Source organism: Triticum dicoccoides, chromosome 4B (genome assembly GCF_002162155.2).
Source record: "Triticum dicoccoides isolate Atlit2015 ecotype Zavitan chromosome 4B, WEW_v2.0, whole genome shotgun sequence".
In the NCBI taxonomy this organism is placed as follows: domain Eukaryota; kingdom Viridiplantae; phylum Streptophyta; class Magnoliopsida; order Poales; family Poaceae; genus Triticum; species Triticum dicoccoides.
This window is the reverse complement of record NC_041387.1, coordinates 302,579,549-302,595,976: the sequence shown is the minus strand read 5'-3', so window position 1 is coordinate 302,595,976 and position 16,428 is coordinate 302,579,549.

Here is a 16,428-nt window from a genome sequence, read left to right as displayed (position 1 = left end):
CTCATTTCAGCGGCACCACGACCCGATCAACAACATGTTCAAGTTTAATTATTAATCAGGTTCGACTTAATATGAAAAGAAAATAACCGGTGTCATACTGCCATACCATGCATCACTTAACATATGCATCACATAACCGTGCAAAGACTGCACCAACTACGCTCCCATAGAGCCAACATAAACTCATGCTACTATACTGGTTAAAACCTTTCTTGACTTATACCAGAACTATTTCTAGCATTATAATCATTATACCTTATGCAAAAATAATTTTCAAATTACTCATCACACTTTATGACCATATTATTTATCTATCACTTGCAACTAAGTTCTCATTATCTAACCAGCAATATTTACTTCAAACATCCTGAAGTTCAAGCATTTTAACATAACAAGCATATAACAGAATATATTTATTATATAACTAATTTAAATGCATCAATATTCATAAGTTCAAGTATGAAAATCATAAATATTGAAGTGGCACCATGAAAATGTTACTGTGGCTTGCCTTAGTACTCCTGGTGATCCTCAAGACAAGCTGGTTCCTCTGAAAATATTCAAAAACCACAAATGAAAATATCAAGAAACCTTCTGAAAATTGCGAGAAAATCTAGACAACAAGGAAAAATCCCATCTTTTGGGTGTTGTTTCATTTTTGGACACAGAACACGATGCAAAAAGAATCAATGCATTTGGACTTGTAGAATAAAAGTTAGGGCCATTTGAATGCTACTGGAATTTAAATGAATTAGAAAAAGGAAAACAGAGGGGGGTGACGTCGAAGGCGTATTCTCCCAGCGCGCCACCACTCATACCGCTTCGCGCACGTAGTGAGTGGCAGACTAGCGGGCCCTGCTACTCAGGCCGGAGGGAGGTGAGAAGGAAACAGAGAGGCGCGGCGCTTCGCCGGAGCTTACGCCGGCGTTGAGGCTTCTTGGAGGAAAACTAGACGGAGGGATCGACGGAGAAGACGATTGCGCACCTGCCCGTACCTGTAGCATGGATAACAGTGACCTGACAGCGTCGGATTCTTCCTCGCAAGCACAGGCAGAACACGGTGGTCGCCGGAGATGAGGAAGACGATGGCTAGGGGCGGCTCCAGGGGCTCTAGCTAGGCGCGTTGGCTTCACGGAGTTGAGGCGGAGGCCCTGGCAGGGTCGCCTTGGCTTGGGAGTGGCCGGAGCTGCGGGAACGATCCAGAGGGGATCGCCGGCGAGCTCGGCTCTGGAACAGTAGCCCGCGGCCTGACCGGCCGGGCTGTGGCTTCCTACTAGTTTGAGGGGTGTGAGAGAGTGCGGGATGGTGCTCGAAGAGGCTGGGCAGTGGGTCCTTATATAGGCAAGCGGCGAGGAGGTTTCGGGCTCCGCCGATGGACACCTGTCCACGGTGCCCGGCGACAAGTGGCATCAGAGAGAGAGGGGGAAGGCGACGGGTCATGTGGGAGCTATGTGCGGACGCGGACGAGCACAGGAGCGAGGAGGAAAGGGACGAACACACTGCGCGGGCACTGCGCCGTTGGCCGGACTGTGCCCGTGCTTGCTGCGGCGACCTCCGGCATCGGCGAGTGGCAGGGTGGAGTAAAGGGGGTGGAGACGAGGATGGTGGATATGGGGGACACTGTCTGGCTGGCCGAGCAGCGAGCACGCGCGCCGGAGAGTCGCTGGCGATGCGCAGAGCGTGCTTTTGGCATGCCAGCACTCTCGGACGAACACGGTCACCGCATGGACCGTGACATCAGGCCACATATGCACTAACCATGATGTCTGGCGTGTAGTCCTTAGTAAACTTAGGTGTTACCATGGCTCGGTTTGGTTCCAGGTGCAGTAGAAGTAAAATGGGGAGGTGGTTTAGTTACTGGACAGAAACTTTGAGGAGTTATTGTGGTCAAACCACAGGCATTCAAGGGCTGAGCTTTGGGGCTTTACTGACTCTTACTAAGGTGAATAAGCTCAGGGAAAACCAACTGAATTGGAGCTAGTAAAAAGGTAGTTGTTGTAGAAACTACCATTTCAGCCCAGAAGTGAAAATATTTTCTGTAGCCAAAATACTCCGAAGAGTGGTGAAATATTTTTGATCAGAAATGTGCCCTAGGTTCCTAAGAATATTTCGGATTTTACTCAGGATTTTTGGGGCAACAGAAATGAGGGTTGCTTCAGAGGTCAAAGAGTTTAGCTAGGGTTTTAGGGGAAAACTGAATATTTTTCATTTAAGAAAAATGTTCCAAGCAATGTTATTGGGTTGGCCAGGGGTGAAATGATGGATTAGAGGAGGAGAGGGGGCAGTTGGGTGAAAATCAAGGGATACCCAAGTGGTCAAGTCCAAATGGAATGATTCAAAACTGCAAATCCAAAACCAACTCACCTGAAAATCAAGCAAATAAAAGAGGGCAAAAACCAGGCTGTGACACCCGCGGGCAGCACCTTCTTCCCCTTCTTCATGCACAACATCTACTCGGGGCTGGTACCTCCATTCTCCCGATTCTTCTTCGCCGTCCTTCACCACTATGGTCTTCTTGCGCTCCACATCCATGCCAACTCCATCCTCCTCCTGTCCCTTTCGCCTTCTATTGTGAGGCGTTCGTGGGGGTGATGCCATCCGTCGCCCTGCTCCGCCATTTCTTCTTCCTTCGCATGACCGGCGATAATCTGATGAGGTGTATTGGCTTCATTGCGGCGCAGGGTGGTAATGAATCTCCCCCACCGGGAAGAAGGTGGAGGATGCCATGAAGAAGTGGGTTCTGATGGATGCCAAGTCCTCCTAGAGCTAGCTGAAGCTGCCGGCCGCATCCCCCGTCTCTGAGAAGTGGTGGCATTCTGAGAAGATCACCTACCCTTTCTTGACGCCGTTGGTGAAGCAGATGGATAAGGAGCTGAAGAGCGCGAAGCTTACGGGGGCCATGCTCATCAAGGAGTTCCTGAGGCAGTGCATCACGCGGCTTCAAGACCGCCCCCGCCCCTTGTGGAAGCTTGGTGGTGATGATGATAAAATCCGCCTACACTGAGACCCCCTTCCCGAGGAGGAGCTGAGCAAGGTGTTGCTCTAGCTTACAGGGAAGGACCCGAGCGACCCTCCGGAAGATTGGCTCCCGCTGTACTATCGTGATGACGCCGAGGAGATCGTCACGACCATGCCTATATTCGACGAGCTTGGGCTCGTGCGGCTGGGGCATCCCCCACCGCCTACGACTCTGGTGCACCTGTCCTCCGACGACCAATCTTACGAGGCCACTGAGGATGCGGTTGTGGAAGAATCCTTTGCCCTAGAGAAAACGGAGCTCCTGCGCAAACTTCCTGACGATGATGACGATGACGAACCCACGATGGTGGAGGTGCCGCGCCCTTCTAGAGTCACCACGAGGTCCGGGGTGGCCTCTTCGAGGAAGCCCAAGCGGGTGGCCATGAAGAAGAGTAGGACCTCGGTGATCCCTCCAGGCAGTAGCCTGCCTTCACCGACGCCGTCCCGGTCGGCTCCAACCGCAAGCTCTCCTCTTCCCTAGAGTTTGGCTCCAGCCGCTCTGCCTCTGCGCCCGCTACTAAGCATGAAGAGGAGCTATGCCTTCGTCGGCCGGCAAGTCTCTCCCTTAACCTTGTTTGTTGGTTCTTGAAGTGGTACTTAGCGTCTTTTCCTGTCGTTAGGAAGCAACCATCGAAGAAGCAGAAGGAGGGCAAGGAGGCTGCCGCGGGCGCAGGTGCTGAAGAGGCTGCTGTGACCCAGGTGAAGGAGAGCGCCGCAGCCCCCACAGCCCCAGAGGTGACACCATCTCTGGAGGACGTGGATGCCCGTCTTGAGGAGGTGCCGGTGCGCTCGGCAGGCCTGACCCCTCCGGCGCCCAGCCTTGCCGCTGCTGCTGAGGTCAACCAGCCTCCGGAGGCCCTGGTCCTTCATGAGGCTGAAGTTTCTTCTTCCTTGGCGCCGAGGGCATCTCCTCCCTTGCCTAGCGTATGACTGAGTCACGGTGTTCCTGCTCCCTCCGGGACCCTGGAAGAGGCAAGGGTGGCGCTGGACCTCCTATAGGGTGAACTTCAGGGCACGGATCATCGTTCAGCACAGGGACACCTGGGGCTGATCTCTGGTTGGCTCAAGGCTGATGCGTCTGTTCACGCGGCCTGGGGTTCGGCGGAGGAAGCCTAGAAGGCGCTCGGGGTGGCCACCACAGCGCGCGACCTGGCACGGAAGGAGGCCATAGAAGCTGAGTACTGGTGCCGCATGGCGGAGGCTGATCTGAAGGCTCTCCAGGACTGGCACACCGCCCAGGCTAGCCAGCTCCAGGAGCGTGAGGAGAAGCTGAAGGCCCAGGAAGCTGTCGCCACCAACCAAGACGCTGAGGTGAAGAAGACGGCCTTAGAGTAGGCTGGGGAGCGGTACCGCTTGACGAAGCTGAAGGAGGAGGCGGAGGCAGCCCAAGCGGCCCTTGCCGAGGCCAGGAAGGCGACTGCCAGGGAGCGCAATAGTCTTACCTCCCTCGAGGCACATTTCCACAAGTCCCATAAGGCGCTCTTTGGAGATGATCCCTCGCAGAAGGCGGTGGTGACGACCCCGAGGGAGAGCCCTGCTGCTCTGCTTCCTGAAGTCCTGGCAGTGCTCGATGACACTGTTGACGGGTTTGCCTCCTTGGCAGAAAGCAAGGCGAGCTCATTTTTTTCCTCGGCTCTGACATGCGTCTTCAGCCATCTTTATCTCCAGGATGCTAGCTTTGACCTCTCCTCCTTCCTTACTCCGGTGGACTCCGACTCCCAGGATGCTGGTACTGCCGCCATGCTGAGCTTCGTGGACGCCATGCTGAGCAAGTTCCTGGTCGTTGGTCCTCCGACTGAAGCCGGTGGAACGGGCAACGCGCCTGGCGATGAGGCTCTGCTGGCGGGCAGTGGTGACGCCCAAGTCTAAAGAGGTGGCCCGACGATTCTGCTTTTCCTTATCTGTCCTATATCATGCAACATGCCTCGGGGAGGCATTTAAAACTATTTTTTGGAACAATATGTCTTGTAGTAACTAAATTATGCTCCTTTAGCTTTTCCATTTACTTTGTTGTTCTGCGTCCATAGAGCCCGGCCCACTAGGATGAGCCCAAGATGTGAGGGGCTACGTGACCAGTTAGGCTCCTAAGACGCGATGCTCAGGAGTCCTCCTTGACGTGGGAACAACTTAGGAAAAGATGCAGGGGCAAGCCTTGGTGTTCTGCGTCGTTGAGTCGTCTGGATCACCAGGACGAGCCCAAGAGGTGAGGGGTACATGACCAGTTAGGCTCCTGAGACGCGATGCTCAGGAGTCCCCCTTACCATGCGAATGGCTTGAAAAAGAAGGGTGAGAGCCAGGCCTTGGCGTTTTGCATTGGCAGGGCCCGGCCCCGTGCATGCCTCAGCCGTCGTTGAGTCGTCCGGATCACCAGGACGAGGCCAAGAGGCGAGGGGCTACGTGGCCAGTTAGGCTCCTGAGACGCAATGCTCAGGAGTCCCCCTTGACGTATGAACAGACCATCATACCTTTTCCTTGCCGAGCTCTCGCTTGGGAGGGGTGTGCGAAGACCAGGCCCATGAGTCCTGGCGAGGTGGGGTACGCCAGGCGTGACCTGAGCGTAGCACCTGTTCCCAGCCCCCTCGAGGGAGAGCAGCGTGGTGAGGCTAGTCACTGAGCCCGGAGGCTCCTTGAGGTTAATGTGGCCGTGAGGCCACCCCCAGTTGTTTATCATCAGCGCGGAGCATAGAGCTTCCGCTCTTGCACGGGCATAGCCGCTCGTCGACAGTGTCGATGGCCAGCGCAGAGCATGGTGCTTCCACTGGTGTGTGGGAGGGGGCTCCCTCTGAGGAGATCCCCTGGGGCATGTACAACCCTGCCCTGACACGTGGCTTGCACGGCAGGGCTGGAGGAGGTGTATATGGGCACCCGCGAGCAGTGCAGGACTCATGAGGCCCTACTTCAAGGCGGGTTGCGCCTGGTCTTGATTGGAGATGCTTGAATTGGTCCTGCGAGATGGTTAGGTAGCCTGGAACAAATTAGTTTCCTAAGGTTATTGCATGAGAAGGCCAGACACCAATGACCCCAGGAGGTCACGTGAACAGGACCGGCCCGCCAGACAGAGGTTAGCCATTGGATTTATTGACGCTGCAGGGACGGACTAGAGCACAGACGCTGTGCCCAGTCTTCTCATGGAAAGATCCTGAAGAAAAACAACCGGCGCACGGTTCCCGTGGCCACGGGGGCACCAGGTCGCACACCCTCACTCATCCACCCACAATTAGCTAATGTGAGAACAAGGCACCAAGAACCATGGGAGGTGACGTACACGAGAAGTAGCCCGTGAGCCAGAGCTCAGCTACTTGGGTTTAGCGACGCTGCAGGGACGGACCCGAGCACAGACGTCATGCTAGTACTTAATCACGAGGCGGTCGTGGGAGGGCTTGCAAGGACGCAAGATGTTCTTAGTGACGAAGCGCCAGTCAGGCATTCAATAATTCAAAAGTAGCTTGCAAAGGATTGTAACTGTCTTTGATAAATGTGGAAGGGATACATGTCATAGGGACGGACCCAGATGGCCTGGGGATGATGCAGCCCGAGGGGCACCCCAAATTGAACGAACTAGAGAGATGTCACCTGGCACCGTTCTTGAAGAGTTGTTGAAGTAGCAAAAAAATGCGCGTCGCTGAAGCCGTTCCTCTTGAGCCGCTCTGGTGCCGAGCCTCAGGAGACTCGGAGGGACCGAGAGGCTCCTGAAGGTGCTCCTCCATCTCCGCCAGGACCGCCTGGTGCCTAGCCTTGCAGGATGTCTGAGCGTCCCTCATGTAGCGCTAGAACGCCTCAGCTACGCCCACCAGGCCAAACAGAATGCGGACGTAGCTGTGAGGCGGACCCTCGCATCGGCCGACACGAGACGGCCACATGAGCTGCCGAGACACGACCCTGTTCATCCCGGGGATGTCGATGCAGACGCGGAACTCCTTACCCTCGCCAGGGCAGTGAGCCGTGCCATGCGGCAGGCGACGATCGCCTTGTAGAACCCTTCCTTGCTGAATCTCCTCGATTGCCTTGCTGATGAACTCCTAAACGCCTAGTGCCTCACGTCTGCTGCCTTCTCCTGGGAAGCATGCTCTGAAGAGCGCCTCCACAAGGTGGCCGAGCGCCTCCCTCGCGACATGAACTAGATTTGAGGCCCTCCAAAGGAGAGCCCCCGAGCACAGCATGAGAGGAGCATTGGGCACGCCTTCCTATGCGATGGGTGAAGGTGCCGCGTCCGGCGACGCAAGGCTCGGCGCTGCGTCCTCGAGTGATGCTCCCTCAGGAGACCCCTGCCCCAGGTGCAACTTCTTCATCTTGGGTGCCACCTCAGGAGGGAGGGTGCCGTCCTCGTCTTCGGGGTTCTCAACTGCTGCAGCCTGGAAGGCGCGCTCGAGGGAACACACTACATCCTTCTCTTGACAGGCGACCATGATGACGCTGCCGCTTCCTGGCATCTTGAGGACGTTGTAGCCATGGTGCGTGGCCGCCATGAACTTGGCCAGTGCTGGGTACCCTAGGATGGTGTTGTAGGGCAAGCAGATGTCGGCAACGTCAAAGTCGATGAGCTTGGTGTGGTAATTGTTGCACTCGTCGAAGGTGACAAGGAGGCGAACTTGCCCGATCGTGTGTGTCGATCCGTCTGTCACTCCTGAAAATGGCTTGGTGGGGTGAAGCTGGTAGTATGGCACCTGGAGCCTATTGAATGTCTGAACAGATAGAACATTGAGTCCTGCTTCGCCATCAATGAGAGTCTTGGTGACGACCACGTTGCTGATGAAGGGGGAGTAGAGCATGGGGAGCGCGCCAGCAGTGGCCGCGCACTTGAGCCGGTCTGAGGAGTCGAAGGTGATGGCGCACTTGGACCACTTGAGAGGGTGAGTTGCTTCAGGCTTGGGTAGCGCCGCATTTACCTTGCACGCAAACTACTTGAAGACGCAGTGGGAAGCCGGGGCCTATGAGTCGCCCAAGATGCAGGCAATGGCCTGAGGCTCCTGGAAGCCCCTAGCCCCTCGTCCTGGTGGTGATCTTCATTCCTCCTCAACGGTGGAGGCAGAGGAGGCAAAGCTGCGTTGCCCTGAGGTCGATCCTCACGAGGCTGCTCCTCCAATTGTCCTCGCGAGGCTGGCCCTGCCAGCGGTCCTCCCGAGGCTGGTCGCGTCACTCCTGACGACGGTCGCGTCCATCCCATCGTCCTCCATCTTGGCTACTTCCGTGACCGTAGCCTCGATCATTGCACTCGGGGCGTCGACCGAGGTGCCCGTCGCGGAGAGCCCTGAGCTCCTGGCAATCGCTGGTGTTGTCACTATAAACTTTGTGGAAGGCGGAGAACGGCTGCTTGCCCTAGGAAGACTCGGGGTGGTCGCAGCCACACTTCGTCTCTGGCTCGGCCGCAAGCACGGCTGGCCCCTTGCGCTTCATGTCCTTGGTCTTGGTCCTATTGTCTTCTAGATCAGCATTGGGGAGCACGAGGAGGGAGAGGCGTCCTTCCTCAGCCCTTGCACACTTGTTCGCCATATTGAACTTCTCCAGCGTGGTGCACAGATCCTCATGGATGGCGAGCTCCTCCTTCATCTTGACATCACGGACGCCATCGGTGAACGCGGAGATGATGGCCTTGTCCGACACCTTGGGAATCTTGAGGCAAACATTGTTGAAGTGCTGGATATACTTCTGCAGGGTTTCTCCAGGTTGCTGGTTGATGTGGCGCACATTACCCGTGGCCGGCAGACGGTCGCGAGTGCCGTGGAAGTTGGCAGTGAAACGGCTGTGCATCTCCTTCCAGGAAGAAACCGACCCCTCAGTCAGGTTTAGGAGCCAAGAACGCGCGCCATCCTTGAGGGCCATTGGGAACCAGTTTGCCATGATCATCTCATCACCACTGGCCACATTGATGCTCAGCTCATAGAGCTGCAAGAACTCGGCGTGGTCGGCGGTGCCGTCGTAGCGTGGAGGCAGGTCGGGCTTGAACTTGTTTGGCCATACGACATTGCGGAGCTCCAGAGTGAACGCGCGGCATCCTGCCGTGGCCACGGGAGGTCGTCGAGGGGGTGAAACATGATCCTGGTGCACGCGCACCGCCACCTCCTGTGGCGGCACGCGAGCCTGGTGCTAGGGTGCTGGAAGCACGCGCGCTTCTCCTTGCGGATGCTGCATCACCTGGCAGCTCACGTCATCCCGAGCCGGCGCCGGGCGTTGTGGGTGGCGCCATGGAGCCATATGCCTCGGCTTGATGATGGCACCCCGGGCCGGAGGTGGTGGAGGAGCCCCGTGCACCACGTCGCCCGCTACAGGTGGTTGATGAGGCAGCGAGCGAGCCGGCCAGTCGGAGCCCCCATGTGCGGCGCTGATGAGCTCGGCAATTAGCTCGAGCCACTCCTCGTAGAGATCACCCACCTGGCAGTAGCGAAGAAGCTCCCGCACCGTGAGTAGAGCGGCCTGCGCGTCCACCTGGCTGCGACGCGCGTGGGATGACGAAGCTGCTGGGTTAGTGATGGAGTAGCGGTGCAGCCGCCACGGTGCACCGACGGGTGCAGTGATGAAGCTTGCTGCTCATGGCCGGCAGGGCCTATAGTGGCGTTGGCCACCGGAGAAGGAGCACGGCGGGCACAACCATCACCCACCAGAGCCGTCTGACCCACACAGGCGGCGACTGCTGCCCGACGCTCGGCGCAATCACTGCACGCATCGGCCATGGAGGTCTTGGAGAAGTGGAGGACTGGTCGACGGAAGAGAAGATCCGACGCACCCCTACCTGGCATGCCAAATGTCAGATTTAGGGATCCGCAAACCCTTGAGAGGTTCGAACTCTGGGGTGCGTGCAGAGATCTTAACCTGCCCAGCCTACATACTCACGATCCTCCTAAGCCTAGTGCGTCGAGCTCAAAGAGACATAAAGACACAGAGATTTATACTGGTTCGGGCCACCGTTGTGCTGTAATACCCTAATCCAGTGTGGTGTGGTGGATTGCCTCGGAGGGCTGAGTATGAACTAGTACAGAGGATGAACAAGCCTTAGGAGGTGAGGTGTTCTTGAGCTGGTGTGGTGTATGCTAGCTCTACTTGTTCTCAACTCGTTTCCCTTTGTATGGTGGTGGCTAGTCCTATTTATAGTGGCCTTGGTACTCTTCCCAAATATGAGCGGGAAGGGATCCCACAACGGCGGGATTTGAAAGGGGACAAGTAGTACAGTCTATCCTGACAAAAGTAGTCTTCGCCTGCAAAAAGCCTCTGGTCGTGATGCTGCGGTGGGCTCGTCGATGACCTCTGTCCTGCCGTCCTCGCGGTGTTGGTCTTGTTGCACTGCAATGGAAACCTTTGGCTGATTCCCTGGGACTCCGCGCCTGTGGCTTGCCTCCTTTGCACCGAAGAGGAAACCTGCGCTCTACACCCGCCTTGCGCCCGCCTGGCCTTGGTTGTCATGGCTCACGTTAGCTGAGCCTCGTGAGGTAGCTTTCATAGACGTCTCCGCCCCTCAGGAGCCCTCCTAAGGAGGCCGATCCCTTCGGGGGTCTTGGCATAGCCCGCCTCACGAGGCTTGGCCCCTCGCGAGGGTCTTGCGGTGTTGGTTGTTAAGCTGGGCTGTACCAGGCCGTCGATGGAGCCACATGGTGGGCCACAGGCAGGCAGGGCTGGATACCCCCAAATCCAAGAGGCCGATAGCGCCCATCCCGGATGAACCTGAGCTCTTGGCAATCATTGGTGTTGTGGCTATGCACATTGTGGAAGATGCAGAATGGGCAGTTGCCCTTGGAAGACTCAGGCTGATCACAGCCGCGCTTCATCTCAGGCTCGGCCGCGAGCACCGCCGGGCCCTTGCACTTCATGTCCTTTGCCTTGGCCTTCTTGCAATCTGGTTTGGCTTCAGGGAGCTTGAGGAGCGAAATACGGCCTTCTTCCGCCCTCGCACACCTGGTCGCCATATTGAACATCTCTAGAGCCGACTACAGCTCCTCGTGTATTGCGAGCTCCTCCTTCATCTTGACATACTAAACGTCATTAGTGAACGCGGAGATGATGGCCTCATCCGACACCTTGGGGATCTTGAGGCAAATGTTGGTGAAGCGATGTATGTATTTGTGCAAGATCTCTCCTGGTTGTTGCTTGATGCGTCGCGGGTCGCCAGATGCTGGAGCCCTGTCGCGGGTGCCTTGGAAGTTGGCGATGAAACGCTCACAGTTCGTCCCAGGAGGAGATTGATCCCACTAGAAGGTTCAGGAGCGATGAGCGCACGCCATCCTTGAGAGCCATGGGGAACCAGTTCGCCATGACCTTCTTGTCATCGCTTGCCGCCTTGATACTTAGCTCGTAGAGCTAAAGGAAGTCGGCCGGGGCGGGGGTGCCGTCCTAGCGCGGAGGTAGATACGTCTTGAACTTGCCGGGACAGACGACACGGCGAATCTCTAGAGTGAACGCTCAGCATCCCGCCGTGGTCACGGGGGATCACCGTGGAGGGGGAGCCAGGTCTTGATGCCTGCGCGCAACCACTTTGGGCTGCACACGGTCTTGACGCCGGGGCGCCGGAGAAGCTGGGAGCGCATGCACCTCTCCCTGGGGCCACTGCATGACCCTACAACTTTCTTCATCGCGCGCGGGCGCCCTGCACCACTGGTCGCGTTGAGGGGTCTCGTGCCTTAGCTCGGGGATGGCATCTTGCCGGATAGGAGGAGGAGGCGTGCCGTGAGCCACGTTGCCCGCCTGGGGCTGCAGGGGAGGCAGTGAACGAGACAGCGCAGCGGCCTGTCCAGTAGCACTGACGAGCTCGGCGATGCGGTCCAGCCAGTCCTCGTAGAGGTCATAGGCCGAACAGTAGCGCAGAAGCTCGCGCACCATGAGTAGCGCCGACTGCGCGGTTGCCGGACCGCGACGGGCATGGGAGGACGAAGTAGCGGCCGGAGTCAGCAACGGAGTGGCGGTGCGGCCGTCGCGTCGCACAGAGGGGCCGCATCGATGAATCCTACTTCTCGTGGGCTGCAAGGTCGGTGGCAGTGTTGGCCACGGGCGACGGGGAGCGGCGGGGAGCGCCTTTGCCCATAGGCGCGCGACGAGGGCTGCCCGGTGCTCGGCGCAAACTCGACGAGCGTCCGTCATGGAAAATTGCAGCGGGTGTGAAACAACTGACAGAAGAGAGGCTTCGACACACACCCTACCTGACGTGCCAACTGTTGGATTCCGGGCTCCGCAGACCCGAGAAAGGTTTGAACTCAGGGGCGTGTGCGAAGAAGTCAACCTCTCAAGCCGATCGACTCGCTGCTCTCATGACCTATCTCGATGAACAGGAAGGAAATGTAAACGACAGTTCACCCAGGTTCGGGCCGCCTTGCGGTAAAACCCTACTCCTGCTTTGTGGTGGATTAGTCTCGCGGGGGGGGCTGAGGATGAACTAGTACAAGTGGAAGAAAAGCCTCAAAAGGTTTGTTCTTGTGAGGAGATCTAGGGATTCGGTCTCTCAAGTACTCGATGACCCGATCCTATCCTACGGTGGTGGCTAGGCTATATTTATAGTGGCCTTGGTCCTCTTCCCTCAAAACATAGGCGGGAAGGCATCCCACAACTGTCAATTTTGAAAGGGGACAAGTAGTACACTTGATCATGACGAAAGGTGAACTTTTCCTGCAAAGCTTCTGATCATGATGTCATGGTGGGCTCGATGATGACATCCATCCTGCCATTCTGGCGGTCCTGGTCTTGTTGCACGCAACCGATAACCTTTGGCTGATTCCTTGGGACTCTGCACTTGCGCTTGCCTCCTTTGCACAAAAGAGGAAACATGCAGCTCTGCGCCCGCTGGCGCGCGCCTGACCTTGGTCGTCATGGATGATGTCATTTCAACCTGTGAGTTCTTGCATAGAAATCTCTGCTCCTTTGGAGGCTGCCTGAGGAGGCCGCTCCTTCGGGAGGTCTTGATGTCGCCCGCCTCGCGAGGGTTGGCCCCTTGCAAGGGTCTTGTCTTGTCGTGCTTGAAGATGGGCTGTACTAGGCCGTTAATGGAGCCATGTCATGGGCCGCAGGAAGGCAAGTCTAGATACCCTGGTTCCCAGAACACCAACAGTGACTCAACAAACCGTCATCGACTTTGTGAATGAATCTCAACGTCAACATGAAGCAAAGATTTTGATGATCCAAAGTGACAACAGCCCCGAGTTCCAGAACTACACCTTGGACAAGTTTCTTAGTGATGAGGGGATCAAGCATCAATACTCCGCACCATATACCCCTCAACAAAATGGTGTTGCGGAGAGGAAGAACTGAACATTGATGGATGCGGCAAGGACCATGATGGCGGAATTCAAATCTCCACAAACTTTGGACTGAAGCCATCAACACTCAAGGTCGTGCATCCAATCGGCTCTACCTCCGCAAAGGCTTGAACAAGACTCCATATGAGATTGTTATCGATTACAAGCCCAACCACAAGTACATCTAGGTGTTCATTTGTAAGTGTTTCATTCTCAACAAAGGTGTTTGTTTGTCTAAATTTGAACCTAGACCTCACAAGGCATATTTGTTGTTTATGCTACAAACTCTCATGCTTACCATGTCCTCAACAAATCCAATGGACTCATTGAGGAAACGTGTAACATGGAGTTTGATGAAAATAATGGCTCCCAAGTGGAGCAAAAGTGGTCTTTGTGATGTAGGTGATAAAATTACTATTCAAGCCATAAGAATAATGTGGATTGGTCAAATATTCCCCTTTGAGGAACCCCTTGTGGCGAAGGAGAAGCAAAATTCTCTACTCAAGTGGATCCATCACCGACACTAGACCCACGCGCTTCCGAAGAATAAAGTGAAGGCCCTCAACTTAATGAACAAGATCAAGGGCAAGATCTACATCATGAAAATGGTGATGCACCAAATGATGCCCAAGCTCAAGTTCATGACTCCAAGCAAGCTCAAGATCAAGCGCAAGCTCAAGACTGTGCTCAAGATGATCAAGATGAATCCTCTCAAATGCCTATTGAGAAACTTTTGGAGCGTCGTGCCGCCAAGGTGGCTTCCAAGATCGTGTGTGAACAACATGTCATGGAGAATGTGCTTGGAAGCTTGAGGAAAGGGGTAACTACTCGTAAAAAATTATCAAACTTTTGTGAGCATCAAGCGTTTGTTTCGTGTGTTGAACCCCAAAAGGTACATGAGGCGCTCGATGATGCAGATTGGCTTGAGGACATGCATGATGAACTCAACAACTCCAAGTGCAACAAAGTTTGGGAATTAGTGCCAAGGCCAACGGAGGACCACAATGTCATTGGAACAAAATGGATCTTCAATATTAAGCAAGATGCAAATGGTGTGGTTGTTCGAAACAAGGCAAGATTGCTGGCACAAGGCTACTCCCAAGTCGAGGGTATAGACTATGGTGAAACTTTTGCCCCCGTTGCTCGTCTTAAATCTATTCTCATGTTACTTGCATATGCATCTCATCATGATTTTAAATTGCAACAAATGGATGTGAAGAGTGCATTTCTTAATGGTCCCTTTTAATGAGTTGGTGTTTATCAAATAACCCACAGGATTCGAGGATCCCAAGCTCCCCAATCATGTGTACAGACTAGGAACTATATGGCCTTAAACAAGCCCCACGCGCGTGGTATGAGCACCTTACCGAGTTATTGCAAGATTGTGGGTTTGAAATTGGGAAAATCAATCCTACTCTTTTCACTAAGAGGGTCAAAGGGGATTTGCTCATATGCCAACTATATGTTGATGATATTATATTTGGTTCTCCTAACAAATCTTTCGATGATAAGTTTTCCACACTAATGACCGAGAAGTTCGAGATGTCTATGATGGGAGAGTTGAAGTTCTTTCTTGGGTTCGAAGTCAAGCAAAGAAAAGAAGGAACCTTAAGCAACCAAGCCAAATATACCCAAGACATGCTCAAGAGATTCAAGCTAGATGATGCCAAGCTAGTCAAATTTCCTATGTCCACCAAATGCAAGCTTGACATTGATCCTAATGGTAAAGCGGTGGATCAAAAGGTATATCGATCCATGATTGATCCTTACTTTACCTTCATGCATTTATACCAGATATTATGCTGAGTATGGGAATGTATGCATGGTTCCAAGCCACACCTAAGGAAAACCACTATGTGGGGGTCAAACGAATCTTTCGATATTTGGCTCTGTCACATCCCTAGTTCTGGTATGCTCTGAGCTAGCTAGTCATGTGTTGCATCATATTTAAATTCTTTTGAACTTGAAATGGGGATTGATCAAACTCTATCATCAATAAAATTCAAATAGGTTCAACTAAAAAAATATTTTCAGGATCCCAAATGGCCTTAAAAAATGTTCATCATTTTTGGAAAATGCTGGAAAGAGTAACCAGAGATGATGCACATTTTTCCATGGCATTTTGGATTTTGAATTAATTCAAACATATTTAAATTGGAGCTATTTAAATGTATATATATTTTAGATGCTCCAAAAATGTTGGAAATTGTTAAGAGTCACAGGAATAATTCAGACGACACCCATAATTATTTCCAGGATTTTATGAAATGGTTTAGTATTTATTTTAAACCAGAACATAAAAACAGGAAATAGAAAAAGGAAACAGAAAGGAAAAACCCTTACCTGGGCTTTCTTACCTGGTGCTCCTGTAGCCCAACATTGTGCATAGCCGGCCCAACCCATCTCCACCTCACCTGTCGTCTTCCTCCTTTTGCCAGGAGGATGAATGGCGCGTGCCCGGCGCGCGCGACCACACGCCGGCCACCTCCTGCTTACCTGCTCGCCACTGGAGGAACCCGAGGGCGCCACGCACTCCCCTCGAGCCCTTGCACCTCTTCCCTCTCTCCCAGGACTCCCTCTCCCTCCTCTGCTCGATTCTGCAGCGCCATCGAGCGCTGTCGCCGATGCCGCTCGTCACCACCACGGCCACCAGCCTCCACACGTCCCTCTGACGTGCCAAGAGGCTTCAACATGGACCTCTACGCCATCTCTGCCAAGCCACGCGAGCGGACGCGCCATGCAGCGGCTCCCCCGACCTCTTCTTCACCGTCGGCCGCCGCGGATCTCCACCGTTGACTTGCCGCCGTCCGATCTTCCCCGAGCACGCTGGCCATCCCTATGGCGCCACTGTGAGGCCCCGAGCGTTCCCCCCCCTCTCCTCTAGCCCGCCTAGCCACCAGAGCAGAGAGCTCCGTGGCGCTAGCCATGGCGCCGCCGTGGATAGAGCCCGAACCAACCGCCCCTGCATGCGTAATCGTTCTCCCCGACTCTCCAGGAGGCCGTAGCCACCACCAGATCCTCCTTCTGTACACCACAACGACTTCCCGGCCAACTCTGTGCGGGCGCCGTCGTGGATATGCGCGTCGCCGTCAGCTCTGGCGACTACGCGACCAACCAGTGGCACCATTGGACGCGACGCATCCCCAGGGTCCCGTAGAATCCACCCGCACGATGAATGGTCGCCGGAATAGAGATTTTG